The 23,662-nt window shown below is 37.9% G+C and overlaps 1 protein-coding gene and 1 pseudogene across 7 annotated transcripts in view; one reads left to right on the top strand and one right to left on the bottom strand.

Annotated features, from left to right (window-relative positions):
- ROBO2 (roundabout guidance receptor 2) overlaps positions 1 to 23,662 on the bottom strand; it is a 1,471,152-nt gene that overhangs the window by 1,038,995 nt on the left and 408,495 nt on the right. The gene's annotated exons all lie outside the window — the stretch shown is intronic.
- LOC101436271 (survival of motor neuron-related-splicing factor 30-like) lies at positions 2,243 to 4,735 on the top strand (annotated as a pseudogene).

Genomic DNA, 23,662 nt, shown 5'->3' on the forward strand with positions numbered 1-23,662 from the left:
TAAGATTAAATTCTGATTTATCATCAGAAACCTTGGAGATGACAAGACAGTGGGCACACATAATTGAAGTGCTAAAATATTGCCACCCAAATGTCGTATGGGAACATGTGCATGATTGTTTTGTAAGTTCACAAGTCCTGTATTAAAAATACATTTTAAAAAAATATTGCCACCCAAAAATACTATATCCAGCAAAACTGTCTTTCAAAAGTGAGGGAGGGGAGGGAGACGCAAGATGGCAGCAGAATAAGACTCTCCAAGAGTCAACTTGTCCTACAGTGCAGTTAGGAATCAGCCAGAGATATCTAAATCACCTGTTTAGGGGACTCAGGAGACCAGAAGAACATCCTGCAACATCCCTGGAAGAATGGAAGGAGATTGTCCATCTGCTGTAAAAACTTGTGAACAGAGTACTCAACACTGTGGAGGCCAGTACCCATCCCCCATTGGTGGTGCAAGATGTTGTCTTGTAAACTATTCTCTGGCTGGAGTTGGAAGCTCCCAAAAATGGGGGAGGAAGAGACAGCTTGGATACCAACTTCAGCTATTGATTAATAAATTCAGCTGGTTGAAGTCCAGTCCTAAAAACAGCTAAAGTTTGAACTGGTACAAATCAGAAAGTGACTAGTAGCTTCTATTTGAACTCCACCCCACCATAAGGGTATGCAAGGATGATTGAAAACCGGCTTCTTTCCACCCGGGTCAGTTTGCTGCCCTAGCCTGGGCTCCAGCTCCATATTTGGCAGGGAGGAATTGAGGGGACTTGCACCAGCCTCTCTGGGCAACTGTAGTCACTTTTGGCTCTCATGGACTAGATTGTTGGACATCTGTGGCTCCATCCCTGCTCCCCAATAGGACAGGGGCAGGTTAGTTTTTCCCCAGTCTCTCTGGAAAATGCAGCTGCTTTTGGACTACATGGACTAGACTGTTGGACACATCTTTGACTCCACCCCCACACCTGACAGGGCAGGAGGAGGGATAGTGCTCCCTCATCCACTCCAGGCAACTGCAGCCACTTTTGGCACACATAGACTAGACTGTTAGACACATCTGTGGCTCTAGCTCTGTCCTCAACAGGGAGGAGGAAGGATAGTGTTACTACAGCTTCTCTGGGCAACAGCAGCCACTTTTGGCCCATATAGATTAGACTGCTGCACACATATCTGACTCTATCCTCACCCCTGACAAGGCAGGTAGAGGGACAGTGTTCCCTAAGCAACTGCAGTTCCTTTCGACCTGCGTGGACTAGATTGTTTGGCAAACTTTGGCTACATCCCACCCCCAATAAGACAGGAGGGAGGCAGTGTTTCCTCAGCCTGTCTGGTCAACTGTAGCCATTTTCAGCTGCATGGACTAGATGTTAGGACACTCCTGTGGCTCCATCCCCAACCTTGACAAGGCAGGAGGAGGTACAGTGCTACCACAGCTTCTCCGGGAAACTGAAGCTGCTTTCAGCCTGCACAGACTAGACAGTTGGACACATCTGTGGCTCCATCCCTGGCCCTGGACACGAAGAAGGAGGGATATTGCGCCCTCAGTCTTTTCAGGCAACTGTAGCCACTTTTGGCCTACATGGATTAGAGTGTTGGACACCCTTGTGGCTCCATCCCCATACTAATATAGGAGGCTTAATGTATTAGTCAGCCAAAGGTGTGCTGATGCAAAGTACCAGAAATCTGTTGGGTTTTATAAAGGTTATTTATTTGGGGTAGAAGCTTACAGTCACAAGGCCGTAAAGAGTAAGTTACTTCCCTCACCAAAGTCTGTTACCACATGTTGGAACAAGATGGCTGTGGACTCTGTGAGGGTTCAGCCTTCCTCTTCCTCTTAAGGCTCCATGGTCCCAGCTTCTTCCAGCTGTAGGCTGTCATAAGGCTTATCTCTTTCTGGGTTCAGCTGCTCTGCTCTCCCCACCAGGGCAGCTTTGAACTCTCAGGTGAACAACTGGGCACTCTTCCCAGGATCCAGCATCAAAAACTAAGCTCTCTCCTCTGCCATGTCATTTTCTGTGTGAGTGTCCACCCCAAGGGAGTGGGAGCTCAACATCCTATTGACATGTCCAATCAAAGCCCTGATCTTAATTTAATAAAAAAAGTGAAATCTCTGCATTTAATATAATCAAAGGGAATCATGCATGCCCAGAAAACAGACCAGTTTACAAACATAACCAAAATTTCTTTTTTGGAATTCATCAATAATATCCAACTGCCACATGCACCTAACCAGGATGCCCCCAAATTGCATGAAGCAAACATTGGCAAAAGTTAAGGGAGAAATAGATGTCTCTACAATAAAAGTTGGAGACTTCAATACAGCATTCTCAGCAGGATAGAACATCTGAGCAGACAATCAGTAAAAGACAGAGAGCTTGAATAATATAGGTAGACTAAACCTAATAGACATATACAGAATACTGTACCCAAAACAGCAGGATTCTTATCAAGTGCTCATGGCTATTTCTCAAGGATAGACCATACATTGGGTCACAAAACAGATCTTAATAAATTTTAAAAGATTGACATTATGCCAAGCACTTTCTCTGGTCATAATGGAATAAAGTTGGAAGTCAACAACAGGTAGAAAAATGAAAAATTCACAAATATGTGGAGATTAAACAGCACACTCTTAAATAATCAATCAGTCAAAGAAGAAATTGCAAGACAAATCAGTAAATATCTCGAGATGAATGAAAACGAGAACACAACATAATAGAACCTATGAGATTCAGCAAAGGCAGTGCCAACAGGGAAATTTATAGCCCTCAAATGCTTGCATTAAAAAAGGAGAAAGTTAAAATCAATGATCTAATACACAGCTGGAGGAACTAGAAAGAGAACACCAAATTATACCCAAAGCATGCAGAAAGAATGAAATAACAAAGATCAGAGCAGAAATAAATGAAATTGAGAATGACAAGAACAACAACAAAATAGAATTAACAAGACCAAAAGTTGGTTCTTCAGGAAGAACTCATAACTTCTCTGATAAAAATATATAGTAAAAGGGATTAAGACAATTCCAGATCAACAAGACTAGACCAGCCTACAAGAAAGGCAAAGGGAGTTTGGGAGGTTGAAAGGAAAGACAATTAACTGGAACCACATGAAGAAATAAAGATCTTCAGTAAAGATATTGACATGGGTAAATATAAATGCCGTTACTAGTTTGTGTTTGATTTGTAACTTCACTTTTTATCTCCACAGGATATAAAAGGCAAATGCATAACATTTACTGATAAAACAATGGTTTTGGACTCAAAATGTATAAATATGTAATTTGTGACAAGAACTACATAAAGATGGGGGATTTGGGGGGGGTAGGAACATGGTTAATGTATGCTATTGAAATTAATTTAAGATCAAAGCAAACAAGATCGTTATAGATTTAGGATGCTGTCCTGATTTGAGTCTGAGAAAGCCTTTCTGCTGATGCTTTGGTTTGGACATTTTTGTGGTCTCAGAAGTGTAAGTTTTGACCCTTATAAATTCCTATTGTAAAAGGAATCCATTTTTGATATTTTGCTTTCAGCAGCTTCACCACAGTAAAACAGGTGTTAAATATCTTTCTCATATTTAAGAAAATATCAGAGAATATGCAAACTCATAAAGGGAAAGTAGAGTACAGGTTAAAGGGGGTGGTAGCAGGGTAAATGGGGAGTTCATGCAAAATGAGTGTGGGGTTTCTTTTGGGGATGAAGGTTAAGTTATAGTAATGGATCATGATGAGATTAAATAGCACACTCTTTGAACACTGGGAATGTAAGTACTCCCACTGAATGGTGTACTTGGGAGGGGTTGGAATGGGAAGATTTATCTTGTATATATGCTTCCACGATTTAAAGAAAAGAGAAAAACAAATGAGATAGAGACAATTAAATATGACATAGCTCATTGCCAACCAATTTCTTCCATTTCAGACTGAATTGTTTTGTTGTTGCTGTGGACGTTTTCCCTACTGTTGCTGTGGCGGCCACCACCACTGGGCTCAGTTGCCCTGCCTCCTTCCCTGAGCCCTTTCTCTAACCCCACAAAAGATGTCAGAGGATCTAAGCAAAGCAGTTCGCAAGCTACAAAGCCCAGCTCCAGTAAGTTGAAGCCTATCTGGAAATGGGGAAAATGAATATTTACCAAAATTAAAAAAAAAAAAATGACAGGAAGTTATGGAACTAACCAAAGATCTTCTTTTGACTCAACCTCCTGAAACTTGCAAGGTCAGACAGTTTTGCTTCTATTCAGCCCACTCATACCTGGAAAATAGGAGATAAGTGCATGGCAATCTGGAGTGAGGATAGAGAGTGTTAGGAAACGGAGATGGAGGAAAGATAAAAATGGCACCTCTGCAATCACCTTTGCTGGCTTTGGGAATGCTAAAGTGACTCCACTGTGGAATCTCAAGCCTGTAGAAGGAAGGCACAGGAGGACAGTGGCAATAAACCCATGTCAAAAAAATAAATGATTGCCCAGCAGTGTGAATATAAAAAGAAGAAAATTTGAAAAAGAGCCCAGAGAATAAAAGAACTTGAGCAGGAAAGAGAGGACTAGAAGGTGAAATGGCAACAGTTCAACAACAGAGCCTATTCTAAAAAACAAAAAGGACAGGTTAAGAGGAGTATCTTTTTTCACCTGAAAGTGTAACTGGCAAAGTTGGAGTAGGAATTTGTGGGATTGCAGATAAACCTATGACACAGTATCAAGATACATCTAAATACAATGTCAGACATTTGGTGCCTCAATGATCAGAAAAACTGCTGGATTTCGTTTCTGCATGGCTTTACATTTACCTTTTTACTCTTATATTTTTCTAAAGGTCTACTATTTGTTAGACAAGGAAGATACCATTGTGGCAATTGTTGGACTTCAAAAGAATGAAACTTGAAGAAATTGCATTTGGGAACTGCTACCACCACAGTTTCTTCAAATTTTCTTGAATAAAGCAGCTTTTCTAGATAGATGTTTGCTTAAATACAACACGTATATGAATTGTTGATCAAGCTAATACCAGGCCCCACTTAACTGATGGTATGTACTTTTTGTAAAGTCATGATGTGGAATTTTCAGATGCTTTTAACTTGTCACAAATTCTAGAAATTCATTGGAACATCAGGTCAAAACACTAACTTTCTAACCTTCAGCTCAAACCTAGCTATTGTCTAATTAGGCCTAAAACCTTTTTGTGGCAAAACTAGTCTGGACACACACCCGAAAGAAAATATTACTTAAAAATACCTACTACAAGAATCACATGGTTCTTTCCTACAGAAAAAATATTTAAAACATGGAAATATGCCATTTATGAAATCTAAAATATATAGCACACTTTAATAAAACCATTAATTAAAGCCAATTTGCATGCACATTTTATGAAGAAGCTCTTTTCAACCATTTTATGACTTGTATATATCTTTTTAAAAGTTATGCAATTTGTTTTGCATAAGCGCAAAACAATGGCAGTTATTGAATGAATAATACAAATGATAAAATATGTAACGTCAGCATTTTTATCTCACACAAGGTGCCATATTTATTATTTTCAAACTTAATAGAAATTAGGTATGCATTATCAAAGGAAAATATGATTATAAGAAGTAAACGTTTAGAAATCATTAGTATACAGTGAGTAGTGTAAGGAAGTAAGTCCCCTTTAATTAATGCTCTGTTTCAAATTAGGTGTCACAGGATGTAATGGTAAAAATGTATGCCGAGAAAAATACTTGAGAGGTGAATGTATTTATAACAATAAAGATGTAATTATATTAATAAATATTCGTAACAGCAATAGTAAAGGCAATTCAGCTTTTACCCATGATAAAGAAAACTATGTCACCTGCTGATAGAGGCCCTTCAATTTACTAAGTCTCATGAATGAGCTAGAATTTTACTTCCTTAATCCTATATTGCTTCTCTTATAAGGGATGGAGGAGAAGGGGAACTGAGAGCGCAAGGGCAGCAGCAGGACAAGCCTGGTCATATGTGCCTCAAGCCAAGTCTTTAAAATGATTTTTCTATTGGCAGATACCCTTTATCTTTCCCCCCTCCCTGTGCCTCAGAGCACCCCATCCCACTCAGGATTCCCTGCTGAGTGACTCATTCAAGCTCTTTTTGCTGAAGTAAAAGATACATTACAAAGTTGGGTGGGTTTTTATTTTTATCTTCTTATGAAATTTTCAACCTATCATGCTACTTCCCAGATGCATTTGTATAGGAACAATGTCATGGGAAGCACATTGCTTCCTGAAACATCTGCACTGGGCTGTCTTTCCTTCAGTTTCACCTCATTTCTGAGCTGGTTTATTAGAAACGACTGTGATTCTCTTCAGACACAGAAATGACAATAATATGGAATGAAAAGCCTGCTTCTAGTTCCTTCGGGTCAGAGGAGACTGCTTTTAAATATTTTAACATCATGATCCGAAGTACTAAATTTAGGAGTACAAGATCTTCTTGAGTAAGGTGCTTTCTCTTTGTGCTTTTCTCTCTCTCTTTTTTTCTTTCTAAGAGGAAATCATCGCCTCTCAATTTTGTGTTCAAAGGTGCCTTACATTCTATTTCCCAAAAAGAGGTTTTCTAGATGTCTTCTCCCTAACCACTTCCTATCCTCAGAGGAAAGAAAATTATCCCAACCTCAGAAATCTGCATTCCTCCCTTCTGTTTTAAAACTACACTTTAAAGTTCTCAGAAATAAACAGATGACAAGGTAAGGCTCATTGATACCACGGTGACAATAATAGCTGCTTACTGATTTTCTCTGATTTTGTAAGCCCTAAATTTAATTTGTTTCAGGAAGTAAAACCTACCCTAATTGTGGGAATGTTCTAAAATCCTCACCTCTGTCTTCCTAGGGATTTTCCTTGGTAAATAAAATTCACCTCTCATCAATCTCAGGGTAGAAATAAAGGAGTTATTTGGGACTAGACTGAGGCATAGTGTATATCAGGCTGGGTCACCAAATCAAGCCTTATAGGGGTTCTGTTTGTCTCATATCTGGGTTTTGGAAATTGAATGTCTTTAGGTAGGGCCTCTGTTCTCTAGATCTGCCTGGTTCTGTACCTCAGCTGTCTTCCACCAGGCACTTCACATGTTATGAGGTAGCTGCTTGGCCTCTGAAGGTATCTGAGTTTGCATTTCCCACTTTAATAATATAAGGTCCACAGGAAAGAGGGAGGAGTGTTTTGACCCATGTTGGGAATTTTTTTCAAATTTATGAAGGCCAAAGTAATCTACTTAATGAAAATTGTGTTTTTTTGGGGAATGGAAATAAAATGCTCTTGTGCTTACCAAAATTTTCAAGATACTTTGGACAAAAACCATGGATAAAAATATTTCATGATTTTTTTTTCAGACTTGCTGTTGTTCAGTTACATATAAGCATTGATTTTTATCAGATATTGTTATAAAATATTATTTTAATATAGCCACTTATTTCATCTCATGGAATATTTAATATTTCTTTCATTATAAGATATGAAAAATTACTTTTATCAGTCAATGTGAGAAGGGATATTTAAAACTGTTTAGAAAACATATGAGCAAAAAAGGCCATGGCATTAGATAGCATTAAACTAAAACTAAAAGTAATAGTGATAAATAAAATCTAGTAGGCCCAAGTGGAGGTGCCTATGCTAAGCCCCATGTCAGCAAAACCAAAATCAAAATAAATTTCTATTCCCTCTAAATGCTGGTTTCACTCAGAAAACAGAATTTAATCAGCCAACAAGCTATTGCCAAATTCCTATTCTTACACCAGCTAACTTCCTCATTGTCAAGCAACTACCAGTGCCAACCATATTAGGAAATGCTATCTGCATTAACCAATGAAAATTTTCTGCCAATGTACTTCCTTTTTCTCTCTATAAAAACCTTTTGCACTCTTCATTTTTTCTCTGCCTCCTAGTGATTGGAATCTTCCCAATTCATGAATAATAAAATTCTCGGAGATTTCACCAAATGTTACCCAAGTTTTTATTTTAACAGTTATTTTGGTGACCATGAAAGGGGCTGAAAGAAACTGTTGATGACTCTGCAAATAATCTGAATGACAGGCATGGTACCCTCTGGAAACCATTGTGTTCACTGTCCTTTGCACTTTCTGTCACAGTCGTTGGTGAGTTCCTCTCCTGGAAGAGTTCCACTCTCTTTTGTGTAGAAGCTTTCGGATCTCACTGAGTTCAGTTCAGGGGTTAAAAGGCTGGTATTTCTCAGCAGGAGGGACCTGAATCCCTAACCTATGGTTTTGTTCACAGCAATTCCACTGTGCACTTTGCAGTATTTTGTTTACTAGTTTGCTATAGGATCCTCAAATTCTAAGAGACCTCCACAAGCTGGCACCCTAGTAACTTTTATGTTTAAGAATTATGGGGCACAGAGTTGTGTCTATTTAACACCAAGTATCAGAACACCAGTAAGGATAATTTAGAATTACAATCACCATTTTGGAGAAGTTTTCAGCCAATAAGATTGCACATCTTAGAAGTTCACTTGAAAAAGTGGGCTCCCGACCAGAGGGGCAAGATGGTGTCTAATTAAGTACACCCACATCATCTCTCCTACAAAAATTGGCTGAGTAGGGGCAAATCCTGCCTGAGTGATCTGTTTTGGGAACCCACAAAGCAGAGGGTTCGGGGCATCAATCTGGAGAGAGCAAGGCCTAAAGAATGATTGCTCAAGGTAAAACCATGAATTTCTGGTGCTTGAGGGTGGAGCTGTGGGATGGCTAAACCCCTAACTCGGGGCAGGAAGCCATGGTGATCCCTGACCCTTGCCAGTCACTCAGCTGGAGAAGACAAACTCAGAGTGGGAGGGTTCTGGTGAAGGGTGGAGCAGGGTACCCTGAGTGCAGGTTCAATTGTCTCTGCCTCCTTTTTTGGGCTTTGAGGAGCATACCAGCTGGCTTGAGGAGAAACCAGGAAGAGGAGAGAGGCAAATCTCCTGAGGTAGCCTGATTCATCTAAATATCCTGGGATAGGGAAAATTGGTCTGGAAGAAGGTGAAGTCAGGCAATTAACTAGTCCTGTGCAAGTCAGCTAAGGGAGGGGGACAGTAGGAAGTGCTTAATAAGCTTCCAAGAGCATATTTAGGGTTCCCTGCAGGGAGTGGGTGCTCTCTCTCAAAAAGACTAAGTCGTTTTTTTCTGTGGTGAGTTAAATCACCAGAGTCCCATTTGAATTTCAAAAAGGAACTCTCATACAGTTTATTGCTTCCTGCTGCCCTGGGAGAGAAAGCAGTTAGAATATTAAGGGGAAAGGACAGATTCCTAATCAGCAGTTTATCCAATTGCAAAGGGTCAATCCTGCCCCAGGGAGAGGGACTATTTCTTAATTACTAATCAATCCACCAAGAAAGTTTAACTCAATAAAGGACTTTCCACCTTGAATATACAAGATCTCTAGTTGGATTCCCAGCTCATCTTAGAGTAGTGACCCACTGGGATATTAAACATCTAGCTGATACTTTAGGACAGAAAAACATAAACACTATTCTTGTATTAGTTCCCCTTGGATCTCTTATTTTTCCTTGAAAAAAAAAAAGGTTACTTTTGTTATATAATTTAACTTAGTTTACTCACTAAAACCCAGTTTAAAATCTACAGTGAGAAAGCTTCAGGGTAGTTGATTGATAAATACTGGCAGCCTGAGAAGCCCCAGGGGCTTAAGAGGGAAAACTGTTTTTCCTTAGTGTTTGGTTGATTTCCTTGCTTGTGGGTTTGTCTATTTTTTTTTGTTTTCTTGTCTTTCTTTCCTCTTAATTCACCTTTTTTTTCCTTTGTTCTTTTTTTAAAAATTAGGTCCTGCTCCTGGTTTCCTGTTTGCTGTGTTTCCTCTTCCTCAATTTCCTCTTTTCTTTCCTACATCTTTCTATCTTCCACTTTCTGCTGTTGCTCTTATAGTCAACCTCTCTTTGCTTAGTCCCCAATTTTTCTGACTTTTTATTTCTAATTCTTCTATTCTCTTTTCTACCTTTTTAAAAACTTTCTGTTTTTGTTCTTTCTCTTTTCTTTCCCTCTCTCTTCATCACACTAGCCTTTTAATGCATACTGTATTCTTCTCCATATTCAATTTCCCATCTAATTGTAGGTATTCCACTTTTTTATTTCTATAACTCTACAGTGCTTACATGAGTTAAATATTCATTTTCCTAGGTCTTATATGGTTCTTCTGCTAACCTTTACTATCAATATTACCGTTATACTTTTTCTTTTCTTACCTCTTTTGCTTTCCTTGGCCCTAATCTTTTTCCTTCAAGGGAATTTAGACAACAGCAAAGAAAAACAATAAGAAGAAAAAAGTGTGAAAGAGAAAACTTAATACACACACACAAACAGCAACTAAAAACCCTAGGCTAGAGGGAGAAGCTAATCAACTGAACAAACCCATCATGATAAAATGATGACCAAACAGCAACAAAAAATTTCAAACCATACCAAGAAACAGGAAGACATGGCCCAGTCCAATGAACAAACTAAAAGCCAGGAAGAGGAGCAGAACATCAAACAACTAATCAAAGCTTTCCAAACAAATATCATAGACCAACTTAATGAAGTGTAGAAAGAGACTAAGGATATTAAGAAAACACTGGGTGAAGTGGACATGGCTCATCTGATAGAGCATCTGTCTACCATATGGAGGGTCCAGGGTTTGGTCCCCAGGGCCTCCTGACCCGTGTGGTGAGGTGGCTTATGTGCAGTGCTGCTGTGCACAAGGAGTGCTGTGCTATGCAGGGGCATACCCACATAGGGGTGCCCCATGCACAAGGAATGCACCCTATAAAGGGAGTCACCCTGTTTAAAAAAATATCAGCCCACCCAAGAGTGGCACTGCACACATGGAGAGTTGATACAGCAAAGTGATGCAACAAAAAAGGGACACAGTTTCCCAATGCCACTGGATAATGCAAGCAGATGCAGAACACACAGTGAATGGACACAGAGAGCAGACAGTGGGGGGAAGGGGAAGGGGAGAGAAATAAATAAAATAAATCTTAAAAAAAAGAAAAAACTGGGCAAACATACTGAAGAAATTGTAAACATACATAAAAAGATAACAGATATGATTGTGATGAATGGCACAAACCAAGAAATCAAAAATACACTGTCAGCAAATGGCAGCAGATTTTAATAGGCAGAGGAAAGAATTAGTGATGTGGAAATACCTGAAATCAAACAGATAGTAGAACTGATAGATAAACAGATGGTAGAACTGATAGAAAAAAATCTAGCAGGGACTTAGGGATTTAAAAGACAGTGCAAAATGTACAAATATATGCTTTATAGGCATCCCAGAAGGAGAAGAGCAGGAAAGGAGACAGAAGGGGTGTTGGAGGAAATAATGGATGAAAACTTCCCAAACCTATTGAGGGAGATGGATGTACATGTTCAGGAAGTGCAGTGCACCCCATACAGTACAAATCCCAACAGGCCTACTCCAAGACATATACTTGTCAAACTATCCAATGCTCAAGAGAAAAGAGAACAATCACATACAAGGGAAGCTCCATAAGATTAAGTGCTGATTTCTCATCTGAAACCATGGAGGCAAGAAGGCAGTGGAATGACATAGTCAAGGTACTAATAGAAAAAGTTTCCAGCCAAGAACACTCTATCCTTCAAAGCTGGCATTCAACATGATGGAGAGTTCAAAATATTCACAGAAAAACATAAACCGAGAGAGTATGCCAATAAGAAATGTGCCCTTCAAGAAATACTATGGGGAGTTCTGCAGGCTGAAAGGAAAAAACAGATGAGACAGAGTTGGAAGAGAGTGTAAGAACAACTAAAATGACAAAAAAGAGAAATAAAAACATATGACCAACATAAACCCAAAGAAACTATGGCTAATGTAAGTAATTCCTTGAGATAATAACACTGAATGTTAATGGATTAAACTCACCAGTCAAGAAACACATATTGGCAGAATGAATAAGAAAATATGACTTATCTATATGCTATCTACAAGAAATCCACCATAGACTCAAGGATTCAAGGAGGTTGAAAGTGAATGGCTAGAAAACAATTTACAAGCAAACAATAACCAAAAAAGGGCAAAATAGCTTTTAAATACAAAACTATTGTGACAGACAAAGATGGACACTATATATTAGTAAAAGAGATAATCTTACAAGAAGAAAGAACAATCATAAACATTTATGTACCTAACCAGGGCACCTCAAAATACATGAGGCAAAACTAGAAAAACTCAGTGGAGAAATAGACGCCTCTACAATTATAGTGGGGGACTTTAATACACCATTATCACCACTAGACAGAACATCTCGACAGAAAATCAATAAAGAAACAAAGACTTGGAATAATATATTAGAAGATCTGGACCTAATAGACATATACAGAACAATACACCAAAATACAGCAGGATATACATTCTTCTCAAGTGCTCATGGATTATTCTCCAAGATAGATCACATGCTAGGCCACAGAGAAAGTCTCAATGAACTCAGAAAGATTAAAATCATAAAGTGTAATTTCTCTTACCACAATGGGATGAAGCTGGAAATCTGCAAGGGCCAGAGAACCAGATTAGGCACAAAGATAAGGAAACTAAGCACACACTCTGAGACAAACAGTGGATCAAGAGGTAATCTCAAAAGAAATCAGTAATTACCTTGAAACTAAGGAAAATGACAACATAACATATCAAAACTTATGGAATGCAGCAAAAGCTGTACTGAGAGGGAAATTCAAAGCCATAAATTCATTTATCAAAAAAGAAGAAAGAGCTAAAATCACACCTGGAGGAATTAGTAAAATTGATAACTGCACACTTGAAGGAATTAGTAAAAAAAACAACAAACTAAGCCTAAAGTAAAAAAAAAGGAAGAAATAAGAAAAATCAGAGCAGAACTAAATAAAATAGAAAATAAGAAAGCACTAGCAAAAATAAAGCAAAAAAAGAGCTAGTTCTTTGAGAAGATCAATAAAATTGACAAACCCTTAGCTAGACTAACAAAGAAAAAAAGAGAGAAGATACAAATACACAAAATAAGAAATGAGAAAGGGGATATCACCAATGACCAAAAGAAATGATGAGTATCATGAAAGGATACTTTGAAAAACTATATGCCAACAAGAAGGACAATTTAAAAGTAATGGACAAATTCCTAGAAACACATAAGCTGCCTACATTGACAAAAGAAGAAATTGATGATCTCAACAAACGAATCACAAGTAAAGAGATAGAATCAGTCACTAAAAACATCCCAATTAAGAAGAGCCCAGGGCCAGATGGCTTCACAGGTGAATTCTACCAAACATTCTGGAAAGAACTAACACTGATCTTGTTTAAACTCTTCCAAAAAATTAAAATAGAAGGATCATTGCCTAACTTGTTCTATCATGCTAACATTACCCTAATGCCAAAGCCAAACAAAGACAACACAAAAAAGGAAAATTACAGACCAATCTCCCTAATGAACCTAGATACAAAAATCCTCAATAAAGTTCTTGCTAATTGTATTCAACAACACATCAGATGAATTATATACCATGACCAAGTGGGTTTCATCCCTAATATGCAAGGATATTTCAACATAAGAAAATTAATCATCATACTACACCACATAAACAGATCAAGAGAAAAAAAAAACAGATGATAGTATTTATAGCTGTAGAAAAAGCATTTGACAAATACAGCACCCTTTCTTGATAAAAACATTGCAAAAGATAGGAATAAAAGGAAACTTTCTGAACATGATAAAGGGTATATATGAAAAACTCACAGCTAACATGATATACAGTGGTGAAATCCTAAAATCTTTCCCTCTAAGATCAGGAACAAGAAAAGGATGCCCACTATCACTCCTCCTATTTAACAGAGTGTTAGAAGTACTTGCTCAAACACTGGGGCAAGAACCAGATATAAAAGGTATGAAAATCGGAAAGGAAGAAGTAAAAATTTCACTATTTGCGGACAACATGCTCCTATACATAGAAATCCCTATGAAATCTACAACAAAGCTTCTAGAACTTAAAAACGAGTTCAGTCAAGTCACAGGTTATTATATAAATGCACAAAAATCAGTATCATTTTTGTACATGAATAATGAGCAATCTAAGGAGGAAATCAAGAAAAAAAATACCATTTACAGTAGTAAATAAAAAAATCAAATACCTAGGAATAAATTTAACTAAAGATGTAAAGACTTATACACAGAAAATTACATAGCATTGTTAAAGGAAATCAAAGAAGACTTTAAAAAATGGAAGAATATTCCCTGTTAAGGGATAGGAAGACTAAGTATCATTAGTTTGGGTGGGATAGACACTCAAAATAATCTATAGATTTAATGAAATCACAATAAAAGTCAACACAACATTTATTAATGAACTGGAAAAACTAACTATGAAATTTATTTGGCAGGGAAAGAGTTCCTGAATAGGCAAAGGCATATTGAAAAAGAAAAATGAAATCGGAGGAATCACACTACCTGACTTTAAAACCTACTATAAAGCTATAGTGGTCAAAACAGCATAGTTTTGGCACAAGGATAGACACACTGACCAATGGAACTGAATTGAGAGTTTCGGTATAGATCCTTGCATGTACAGTCATCTGATATTCAACAAGATCACCAAGCCCACTCAATTGGGAGAGAATGGCCTCTTCAGTAAATGGTGCTTGGAGAGCTGGGTATCCATATATAAAAGAATAAGAAAGAAACACCATCTCACACCTTATACAAAAATTAACTGAAGATGGATCAAAAATCTAAATATAAAAACCAAGACCATAAAAACCTTGGAAGACAATGTAAGGAAGTATATACAGGACCTTACAATAGGAAATGGCTTCATTAACTTAACACCCAAAGCATGAGCAGTGAAAGAAAAAATGGATAAATGGGACTTCCTCAAATTCAAACCTTTTGCACCTCAAAGGAGTTTGTCAAGAAGGTGAAAAGACAGCCTACCCAATGGGAGAAAATATTTGGTAACCATATATCTGATAGGAGCTTAATATCCAGCATATATAAAGAAACCTATACCTCGAGAATAAAAAACCAAACAACCCATTTAAAAAATGAGCAAGAGATTTGAACAGACACTTCTCCAAAGAAGAAATACAAATGGTTAAAAAGCACATGAAAAGATACTCAACATCACTAGCTATTAGGGAAATGCAAATCAAAACGCCAATGAGATACCATCTCACACCCATTAGACTGGCAGCTATTGAAAAAACAGAGGACTCAAGTGTTGGAGAGGATGTGGAGGAATTGGAACCCTCATCCACTGCTGCTGGGAATGCAGAAAGATCCAGCCATTGGGGAGGACAGTTTTGCAGTTCCTCAGAAACTACCTATAGATTTGCCATATGACCCAGCAGTTCCACTGCTGGCTACATACCGAGAACTGAAAACAAGGACATGAACTGATATAGGCACATCAATGTTCATAGTGGCATTATTCACTATTGCCAAAAGTTGGAATCAGTCCAAATGCCCATCAACAGATGAATGGATAAATAAAATGTGATATATACATACAATGGAATACTACTCAGCTGTAAGAAGGAATACAGTACTAACACAGGATAACATGGATGAATCTCGAGGACCTTATGTTGAATGGAGCAAACCAGGCACTGAAGGACAAATACTGCATGGCCTCTCTGATACGAATTAAGCAAATCATGCTGTCTCAGAGTACTAGAGTCTGGAAGATAGGCTTACAGGAAATAGGGGGGGAGAGGAAGGTTGTGAGCCAATGCCCACATGGGCGAAATCTATGTTAAAGTGAAAGTAAGTAGTTGTGCAGTGAAAGGATGTGATAGGGGAATATGGATACTATTGGGTTGGGCTTTGTGGACTTGATGGGGACTAGGGTGGGGGGGGGATGGGTTGGATGGTTCATGGAACTGGGAGGAGGGTTGGGGGGAGGGTTAGGGGGAGCAGGTGAACACAGGAGTTTGGCAGGTACATGGTTGAAATATAATGTTAGAAAACTCCTTAGAAAATATAAGGAAGGGTTAATGGTTTAAGGTGTTGGATAGGGAGTATTTGGCACAGGGTGCACCTGGGGCAGGCTTCTAGGGAAAGTGTGAGAGCTCATCTTATCTTAGTGTGTTTTATTAGTGGGTGGAGGCCCACACAATGAGAGGGAAGGTGTTGTACCCTCATCCTGGGGAGGCTTCATGTTCTCAAAAAGAGGGGAGGGTGTATCTTGAGAGCATGGATTGCTCCCAATGTGGAAGGACAGACTAGTGTGTCAAGCCCTCAGCATTGTTGCAAGTTTCTACAAATCTTGTTCTTCAAGCAGTGAAACTTGGTTGTCAGTGTGCACCCCGAGGGGAGGGGGAGAGAGGAATAGAATAGATGGAAGAGGGGGTAATTGGGGGGCAGTGGAAGTGTTCTGCATGTTGTGCAGTGATGATTGCAGGCCGTGTTAAATTTCACCAAAAATTTATAAAAGTGTACAGTCTGAAATGTAAACCATAATGTAAACCATGATGTTACCATGGCTAGTAGCTATGTTTCAATATTTGTACATCAGTTGTAGCAAATGTAACTTTCACATGTAAAAAGATCATTGTTGGGGAAGGGGGAAAAAGGGGAGGATGATGGGTATATGGAAGTTCCCTATATTCTATATGTGACTTTATTGTGACCTAAAACTTTTTTTGAAGACACAATTAAAAAAAAGAAGATGTAGGACACAAGGAAGAAATGGAAGAGATTGCCTTGCCACTGTACATACTGGACAACACTTATTACAGTGATGAAAGGCAAAATGTCAAAAATAATTTTTATAATATTTTTTATTTTTTTAATACCCCAATTTATTTTTTACTTTATTTTAGTTTATCTAAACTATTATGTATTTTATTTCTAATCTTTAAACCTGCCATTACTATTTCATTTTCCTATTAATTGAATTTGGCAATATATTAGGGTTCTTTTTTTTTAAGATTTTTAAAAATTTTATTTATCCTCCCCTTGCTGCTTACTTGCTGTCTGCTCTCTGTGTCCATTCACTGCACGTTCTTCTGTGTCTGCTTGTCTCCCTTTGTTGTGTCATCTTGCTGTACCAGCTCTCTGTAGCATGGTCCATCAGCTCTCCATGGGCGTGAGCCAGCTTGCCTTCACCCTGGGGCATGAACCCAGGGCCTCCCATATGATAGATGGGAGCCCAATCGATTGAGCCACATCTGCTTCCTTAGGCTTCATTTTTGAAGAAGTTTTGGATTTTGGAGGGGTTCAGCTATGGCAGGCGAGCAGCAATGGTGTAGGTTGTTTTGATGGGGGACGCATGGGAGGGAGTTCACCAGGGCATGTATTTAGGGTATATAGATATGTTTGGATGTTCATTGGGTATTGACATAATGGGTAGAGTTTCACATGACAACTGAGGGAGTGCTGAGACCCCATCCTAGGGAGCCCTGTTGCATTCCCCAATGGAACAGCAACAATCCCCCAGTTGCAAGGGCAATGACCAGTGAAGAAGGATGGTTCAGTGAGTGATCCTTGATATTGATAACTATGCTTATGAGTCTGAGCACTTGAAATTTCAACTTGGCTTAGAGCTGCAGGGTTGGTGTATGTCCAAGAGACTTGAATCTCTGGACTGTCCATGTGCCAGCTGGGCCCTGAGCCTCAGCAGAGTTGCAGCACCTACTCTCCAGTTCATTGGACTTACACAGATCAGCTAATAAGGAGGTGAGGATGGTCAACCACCACACCAAGGAACCAAGAGAGTCTACAGTTGCAAGCAGGAGAATCTCATCCATTGGCCAGGTAGGATCTAAGCCTGCTCTCAATTAAGAGGTGGAGTGGGCATCACCATCCTGGAGTCCTCAGGATTGGGGAATAAAATATAGACTAGGGTGGACTTACTGGTATTCTACTATAGAATTATTTTGATTTTAGCTGTAGAAGAAATTATTTCATTGATGCAGAGAGAGTGGCCATGGGAGTTGCTGAAGGCAGGAAGAGGGAAAAAGAGCTGTGATATGGCAGCATTTTCAGGACTTGGAGTTGTCCCGAATGATAATGCAGGGACAGATATAGGATATTATATATCCTGCCATAATACATTGAATGGATTGAGAGAGAGTGGAAACTACAATGTAAACCATAATCCATGCTTTGTAGCAGGGTTCCAAAATGTATTCATCTTTCTAATGAAAGAAGTTGTTGATGTGGGAGAGGTGGGGGGTGTGGGAAGGGGGTATATGGCAACCTCTTATATTTTTTTATGTAATATTTTGTGTGATCTATGTATCTTTTAAAAATAAATTTAAAAATAAAAAAAAAAGAATAAGTGGGCTCCAAATTTAGACCAATGGAATGCCTATTTAATTGGTACTAAGAATCTACTAAGACATTGCGAGACTAAAATAGCTTATATACACTAGTAAGCTTTGTATTCTTTTTGCTGTGTGTCTGTTTTTATGTCTGACTCATGGCTAAAAATTTTTAAATTAAAACTATAAGCACTCTATTTGTGTTTGTCTGTGTATTTGATATTTAATATTTTCTTACTCTAGATGGTATTACCAAATTAAGTTATAAAACTCCTTAAAAGAACTCCACTCAAGTTAGCTTAGATAAATCAGCACTTATATATGAATCAATATTCCTAAAGTCCTGAATATTAAAGAAACCAAACTCCTAATAGTCCTAATAAAAAAAAATATTCATAGAACTAAAACAAAATGTTGTAAAAAAATTCAAGTTCACATAATTCAGATAAACCTTTGATAAATGGGACTAGTTTAATATTGATAGTTAAATAAAAACAGCTATGCCTTCTAAATTATTACTATTAAGTGCAATACAAGCACAATTTTATTCTACTTGGGTATATTCTTCCTAAATTTATATAGTTTTACTGATAATAAGCTAGCATTGTATCTCTTTAAGATGTTGAAAAATGTGCATTTGTTTTTAACCAGATTGAGATATTATTCTGAGAAACTTTATTTTTTAAGCATAATTGTGTTTGTAGGATGTTTGTTTAAAGACAGTTTCAAAGATCTTTTTGGTAACTTGAGGTATGCAGGATGTGCTTTGTTTGAGAAAAAGAGAGTAGTTGCTGAACTAAAATAACTGGTTGTCACAGAATGAGAACAGGATTGTAGTACCAAATCTGAATGGATATAAAAAGTTGTAAAAGGTTTATGAAAAAGGAATTTGATTTGTAATGTTCAGGGTTGGCTAAGATTTGACAGGCCTGTGAGATTTTTAAGAGTTTTCTTACCAGACTGTATCCTCATGCTAAACTAGAATTTGGATTTCTTTCTGTTAAAGTAACAATGTTTTCTTGGATTAAAGGTCTATTCTTAGCAAAAGTTTATAAAAGACTTTTCTTAAGCATCTGAGTAATTTGTCTGTAAAGCAAAGATTCTGTGTCTTCTCAGAATAATATCCTTATTGATATTTATATTAGCCTTATCATCCTTTATTGTTTTAAAAAACAAGTTTTTTTACTTTTAAAACAATTTTTTTAATTAAAATTATTTTTAAATAATCCTATTAACTCCTTTTTACTTAAAAATTTTTTTTATTGTCACTCTGGGTAAATAGAGAACCAAATATTATTTCACAGTGACCCATTTGTCTATTTAACAAAATGTAAAAACCCAAGACATTTTGACATTTTTTGCCTTCCCAGAATCCAATGCTTTTTTATCTCAATCTGTCCTTGGGATTTTCCAGAAAGACCCTAGAAAAATCACAATGCATTTGTTCCTGTACCTTGTAAAAAGAGAGGTACTAGAAATAATTAGGTTCATTTGATATGTTATGAGTTACATGGACAGTGTTGTCAAATAAATGGAATTTTCTAATCTTCTGTTAGTTAAATTTATATGGATAAAATACTATTAATATAAATATTTCAGAAATTGTATAAAGTTCCTAGAGATTTGTCAATAGCCTCACTATCTATGAGATATCTCAGCACTTACGTGTCTGATGCTAGACAACAGTATATTGTTTTTGGTCATAATTACAGTTATTCTTTAAAAATGTTACATGCCCCAGAAACAACCAAATTTCCTTCTCAATTACATTATTTTTATGGTGAACATTCATCAGAACTTCTACTTTTATAAAAGAATAATTTAACCATGGCCATTTTAACTCTTGTATCTACAGACAATTTTATTCTGATGCACCCCTGAAAACACTTGCAAACCACTGCAGGCCAGGGTAGTGTTCCTCTTCAACAAAAAGGATGATCTCAAAGACCCGTAGAAAGAACCACGTCAGGTACTCTGGGACACAGACTTGTGATGACATTGCTTAAATAATTTTTTTTTTTTTAAAGATTTATTTATTTATTTTAATTCCCCCCCTCCCCTGGTTGTCTGTTCTTGGTGTCTATTTGCTGCGTCTTGTTTCTTTGTCCGCTTCTGTTGTCGTCAGCGGCACGGGAAGTGTGGGCGGCGCCATTCCTGGGCAGGCTGCTCTTTCTTTTCACGCTGGGCGGCTTTCCTCACGGGCGCACTCCTTGCGCGTGGGGCTCCCCCACGCGGGGGACACCCTTGCGTGGCACGGCACTCCTTGCACGCATCAGCGCTGCGCATGGCCAGCTCCACACGGGTCAAGGAGGCCCGGGGTTTGAACCGCGGACCTCCCATATGGTAGATGGACGCCCTAACCACTGGGCCAAAGTCCGTTTCCCTGCTTAAATAATTGAGACCGTGCTACTGGACTAAAATCAAGATCCCAGAATTCTAGCAAAATAGCCAATGGGTCAACAGATCACTAACATAAGATTAAGTAGAATGAGGACAAATCACTTAGGACTAGATGAACTGATAAAGCATGATTGTAGTTTTGTTTTGATTATTGTTGATGCTTTGATGTCGTATTTTCCAGATAGAATAAATCTCTTACTCTTTTCCCTAAAGGTATCGATAATTCATAAAAATTCATCTTTTTTCCCCTGCATGGAATTCTTATTGAATTCAGAAGCTCTTACTGAATATTCTTTTTTTTTGTAGCAAAATAATTATTTATATAGGTTCAATCTGAAGCTGTTCTCCTTGCTAACAGAACATAATTATAGATCCTGGCTCTACAACCAAAGCTTTCATGTTTAAGAATGATACTCATTTAATCAGATGTAACCAGACACTTTTAAGAAGCTAAGGTTAACTTGACTAAGCCAATGCCTATAAATTCTCTGGGAAAAACCAGTCTGGTACTTAGCTCAAGGGTTCCCAGCCTTATAGTTCAGTGAAGAAAGTTACTTTCTGGACTGCAGGTGAAATCTGGTGTTGAGTTCTTGGCTTGGCTTCTTAGACTCAAGAGGTTTTTAAAAGTCCAATCAGAAGTTGCTTATAAAAACCATGAGCAAAGCAAACTTAAAAGAGCCTATATGGTAAACTGCCATGCTTGCTACACCCATATAATTAATTAGGCCAAATCTATTGAAACCAGTCTTATTTTATAATTAGGAATAATCTTTTTGAGGTTATCGATCTAAATAAGGGCAGCTGTAAAGAAAAATTTAATTTCAGTGGAAAACAATAGCTTACTCCTGTGACTATCAGATTATGCTTCTATTCACTGTCTGAGCTATTTTTCATCCCCTTTATAAACAGTAGATGACTGCACGGCTTTACTACCTACCTGTAAATTAATGTGGATCCTGTGATTTTGCATATATTATCTACCCTAAATGCCAGTCAGAAAGCTAACTTAGTATTTTTTGTATATTGGGCTCAAAATGACTAAAGGGGGTTAATACACTGAATCCCTTGACCTACTATAATACAGGGTTCCACTGTTTCACATGCATCATCATAACCTACCCTTGAAACACATAACCTAGGGCAAACAGTTATAACTATAACCAAGGTTATAAAACAGAGCTTTAATACCATGCTAAATGTTCTTCAGGTCCTCCAGGCTGATGTTAAAAGCCTAGCATCAGTGTTCTTACAAAACAGGCTCTGGATACCCTCACTACACATAAACAATGTTGCACTTATGTTAATAAATCTGGCACCATAATAAATACCCTAAATATTTTAAAAGACTAAGTTATTATAATTCAAAATATCAGTTAGGCCCAAACATTTCCATAGACAAAGCCCTCTCCGTTTTGTAATGCAGATGCTATAATAGTTACTAAAAAGCTTTTAGAAAATATATTACCTGCCCGGGGAAGGCTTTCAATTATTTCTAATAACTGAGGCACTCATTTTACTGGGCAGGTCATTAAACCTCTAAGATTCTACAAGCAAGTTCGCATTATCATTGTCCCCACCACCCTCAATCTTCTGGAAAGAGAGAACAAATGGCATTTAAAATAAATGGCATTTAAAACTGTCAAAATGAACTGAGGAGATTGGGTTACCTTGGCCTAAAGTTCTTCCACTGTCCCTTTATGGTCACTTGAAGCACACCTTTGGGGACATAAACTTTCTCCCTATAAAATTATCACTGGAAGACCTATTTCACTTGGCCTCTATATTAGACAGTGTTCTCTAGGAAAACAGAACTAACAAGAGATATCTGTAAATATGAAATTTTTATAAGATTGCCTCATGCAACTGGGGATGCATGAGTTCAAATTCCATACAGCAGGCTGCAATGCAGGAATTCCAATGAAAGTCCCTGATGAATTCCCCAGGAGATGCTGGCTGGGTGAACAAGAGATGGAAATCCTCACTTCTGACAGCTGAAATCATCACTTTTCCTTTTAAAGATTTCAACTAATTGTTGAAGAATACCTCCTCAGTTGGCTGTAGATATAATCACCCATAGATGCAATCAAATTACTGATGATTTAAGTCCATGAAATGGCCTCACAGTAAAATCAGGCCAGTGCTTGCTTGACCAAACAACCGGACACCAAAATCTGGCCAAGTTGACACATGAACTTAACCATCACAGCCTCCATCTTAATATTGATCTTCCACTTCTCCAGCAGGAGATAACTTAATATTGTAAATCTCTAGTGACTTTGGCAAAAGGTTATCTCCAACAGGCAGGTGAGGGATGCATTTCCAGATCCAAATCTCCTTCAGACTCCTCATACACTAATTTCCAGCTACTCAACTCAAAACAGCCCTTGAACTATGCTGGAAGAGACCACGCCAGGTATTCCTTAGTTTGGATGCTACAAACTAGAAGGAATTGAACCTTGGATTCACTTCTCACAACTTAAAATGGCTCCACCCTCTAACAATTGGACCTGTGACCAAACTGGAGGATGCAACTAAAATTTATGGTTATGAGAAATAGATGGCTTCATGAGGTAGACAACTTCCATCCATGATCACAGAATAAGACCCCATGAACCTCTATGTTCTTGACATATTATTTTTCATATCCTTTTTACAATTATTGCTACATTTCTATTGTTTGATCATCCCTTTTATATACCTTTTCCATCTCTAGGGGTGGGCTGCACCTTTCACCTTTTATTTTTTCTTTATGGAGGAAATGAAATCTCTGCCAATTGGGTCACTGCCTGCATAGGCTGTTGGACAGTGGCAGGTCAATGTGCCCTCAGATGCCTTCTTGTTCCCTCAGAAATTTATAAAATATCTGAAACTTCACACTGGACTACCCCAGTTAATTTACATTCCAGAGCCAAATGTGAATTACCTGGGAGTGTCATTGTTGCTGAATAAGATTCTTATTCCCTTAGTTAGGAATTAACACCAGTAAAAATATGATAAAAAATTTATCTAAAACAG

The sequence above is a fragment of the Dasypus novemcinctus genome, chromosome 4 (assembly GCF_030445035.2).
Source record: "Dasypus novemcinctus isolate mDasNov1 chromosome 4, mDasNov1.1.hap2, whole genome shotgun sequence".
Lineage (NCBI taxonomy): Eukaryota > Metazoa > Chordata > Mammalia > Cingulata > Dasypodidae > Dasypus > Dasypus novemcinctus.